We start from the raw sequence: 3,855 nt of genomic DNA, 5'->3' as shown, positions 1-3,855 counted from the left end.
TTTATGGGCTTTATTATACACTTTATATTATTTTTGGGACTAACCTATTAACCGGAGGCCCAGGCCAAATTGTTGTTTTCTTGCCTATTTCAGTGTTTCGGAGAAAAGGAATATCAAACGGAGTCCAAACGGAATGAAATCTTCGGGAGAGTTATTTTTGGAACGGAAGCAATCCAGGAGACTTGGAGTAGACGTGAGGGAAGCTTCAAGGAAGCCACGAGGCAGGGAGGCGTGCCTACCCCACTAGGCGCGCCCCCCACCCTCATGGGCCCCTCGTGGCTCCCCTGACCGTCTTCTTTCGCCTATATATGTCCATATACCCTAAAAACATCAGAGAGCAGAATAGATCGGGAGTTCCGCCGCCAAAAGCCTCCGTAGCCACAGAAAACCAATCTAGACCCGTTCTGGCACCCTGTCGGAGGGGGGTCCCTCTCCGGTGGCCATCTTCATCATCCCGGTGCTCTCCATGACGAGGAGGGAGTAGTTCACCCTCAGGGCTGAGGGTATGTACCAGTAGCTATGTATTTAATCTCTCTCTCTCTCTCGTGTTCTTGAGTTGGCACGATCTTGATGTATCACGAGCTTTGCTATTATAGTTGGATCTTATGATGTTTCTGCCCCTCTACTCTCTTGTAATGGATTGAGTTTTCCCTTTGAAGTTATCTTATCAGATTGAGTCTTTAAGGATTTGAGAACACTCGGTGTATGTATTGCATGTGCTTATCTGTGGTGACAATGGGATATCACGTGATCCACTTGATGTATGTTTTGGTGATCAACTTGTGAGTTCTGTGAACTTGTGCATAGGGGTTGGCACACGTTTTCATCTTGACTCTTCGGTAGAAACTTTGGAGCACTCATTGAAGTTCTTTGTGTTGGTTGAATAGATGAATCTGAGATTGTGTGATGCATATCATATAATCATAACCGTGGATACTTGAGGTGACATTGGAGTATCTAGGTGACATTAGGGTTTTGGTTGATTTGTGTCTTAAGGTATTATTATAGTATGAACTCTATGATAGATTGAACGGAAAGAATAGCTTCGTGTTATTTTACTACGAACTCTTGAATAGATCGATCAGAAAGAATAACTTTGAGGTGGTTTCGTACCCTACAATAATCTCTTCATTTGTTCTCCGCTATTAGTGACTTTGGAGTGACTCCTTGTTGCATGTTGAGGGATAGTTATATGATCCAATTATGTTATTATTGTTGAGAGAACTTGCACTAGTGAAAGTATGAACCCTAGGCCTTGTTTCAACGCATTGCAATACCATTTGTGCTCACTTTTATCATTAGTTACCTTGCTGTTTTTATATTTTCAGATTACAAAAACCTTTATCTACCATCCATATTGCACTTGTATCACCATCTCTTCGCCGAACTAGTGCACCTATACAATTTACCATTGTATCGGGTGTCTTGGGGACACAAGAGACTCTTTTTTATTTGGTTGCAGGGTTATTTGAGAGAGACCATCTTCATCCTACGCCTCCCACGGATTGATAAACCTTAGGTCATCCACTTGAGGGAAATTTTCTATTGTCCTACAAACCTCTGCACTTGGAGGCCCAACAACGTCTACAAGAAGAAGGTTGTGTAGTAGACATCAAACTCTTTTCTGGCGCCGTTGCCGAGGAGGTGAGTGCTTGAAGGTATATATTTAGATCTTGCAATCGAATCTTTTTGTTTCTTGTTTTATCACTAGTTTATTTTATAAAAGAGAACAAAAAATGGAATTAAGTTTGCCTCATACGCTTCATCTTTTTAATATCTTTCGTGAGAATGATGGAAACGAAAATTGTGCTCAAGTGCTAGAAGAAGAAGTCTCTAAAATGTTTGGCACTAAATCTTTGAATGATGAGCATGATTGCAATGTTGTTAGTATGAACTCCTTGAATATTCATAGTACTAATGATGATTGAAGTAGTCATGATGAAAATGTCTCTTATAAGCATGTCAACTTTTGTGGAGTGCATAGAGTTTGCAAGTACACACCAAATAGGGAAGATAGATTTTGCAAGAGGCATAAGTCTTTAGAAACCAAATGGTTGCAAGAGACGCTAGATGTTTGTGCTGAAAATTTAAAATTTCTTCGCCATACTTGTGAACTTTGCAATGAACATGGTCATTTAAGTCCCCAATGCAAATTGTTTCATGATCGTATCATGTCCAAAAATTGTGATGATTTGATTTCCCTTGCACATCATAATGAACTTAGTTTGCTTTTGGGTTATAAAGAAATGAAACGTATAACTAAGCATATTCTAGAATATAACCTTGAGAAATTCCTCGATATTGATCTAGAAGAAAATTTTATGTATTGTGCGGTGAATTGCATTGAAAATCCTTATATTTCCAATTACATAAAGATAATAAAATAAATAGAGGATGAAGAGAATACTAATGAAAGAGAAGAGGCTTCCCAATATCCTCCTATTATTTCTTATGATGAATCAGGTAACGAGGAGGAGCCTTCTATTCAACCAATCTCACTAATAAGGAGCTCCAAAAAGAGGATTGAACCCACACATAATGTGAAGAAGAAAAAGAAAAGACGGAGAAGTAAAGGTGAAAAGGTATCCCTCCCAAATGATGTTGCCCCTATTACTCATTGTGAAAGGATCGAGAAGAGGTGTCTAGAAGGGGGGTGATTAGACACTAAGTGCCAAAAGTTGCAGTTTTTAATATTCTTAAGTTTAAGTGGAGTTTAAGCACAAGTTTAACAAACACAATACACATCAAGCAAACATGCAATGAGTATATGAGCAGCGGAAAGTAAAGCATGCAACTTGCAAGAATGTAAAGAGAAGGGTTTGGAGTATTCAAACGCAATTGGAGACACGGATGTTTTTATCGTGGTTCCGATAGGTGGTGCTATCGTACATCCACGTTGATGGAGACTTCAACCCACGGAGGGTAACGGTTGCACGAGTCCATGGAGGGCTCCACCCACGAAGGGTCCACGAAGAAGCAACCTTGTCTATTCCATCACGGCCGTCTCCCACGAAGGACTTGCCTCACTAGCGGTAGATCTTCAGGAAGTAGGCGATCTCCTTGCCCTTACAAACTCCTTGGTTCAACTCCACAATCTTGTTGGAGGCTCCCAAGTGACACCTAGCCAATCTAGGAGACACCACTCTCCAAGAAGTAACAAATGGTGTGTTGATGATGAACTCCTTGCTCTTGTGCTTCAAATGATAGTCTCCCCAACACTCAACTCTCTCTCACGGGATTTGGATTTGGTGGAAAGAAGATTTGAGTGGAAAGCAACTTGGGGAAGGCTAGAGATCAAGATTCATATGGTTGGAATGGAATATCTTGACCTTAACACAAGTGTAGGTGGTTCTCTCTCAGAAAATGTGTATTGGAAGTGTAGGTATGTTCTGATGGCTCTCTCCACGAATGAAGAGTGGGTGGAGGGGTATATATAGCCTCCACACAAAATCTAACCGTTACACACAATTTGCCAAACTCGGTGGGACCGAATGGTTAAACTCGGTCAGACCGATTCAGCAAACCTAGTGACCGTTAGGATTTTCGGTGGGACTGAGATGCAACTCGGTAGGACCGATATGGTTAGGGTTAGGGCATAACGTAATCTCGGTGTGACCGATTACACAAACTCGGTGGGACCGATTTTGTTAATAAGCTAACCAAAGAGTTGGTCGGGTAAACTCGGTGGGACCGATTCGCTCATCTCGGTGAGACCGAAATGTTACAAAAGGGAAACAGAGAGTTTACATTGCAATCTCGGTGGGACCGATCGCTCATCTCGGTAAGACCAAAACGTTACGAAGGGAAAGAGAGATTACAATCCCATCTCGGTGAGACCGAGATCCCTATCGGTGA

The sequence above is a fragment of the Triticum urartu genome, chromosome 1, assembly GCF_003073215.2.
Source record: "Triticum urartu cultivar G1812 chromosome 1, Tu2.1, whole genome shotgun sequence".
Lineage (NCBI taxonomy): Eukaryota > Viridiplantae > Streptophyta > Magnoliopsida > Poales > Poaceae > Triticum > Triticum urartu.
The sequence above is the reverse complement of the archived record's forward strand: the minus strand, read 5'-3'. Positions refer to the sequence as shown.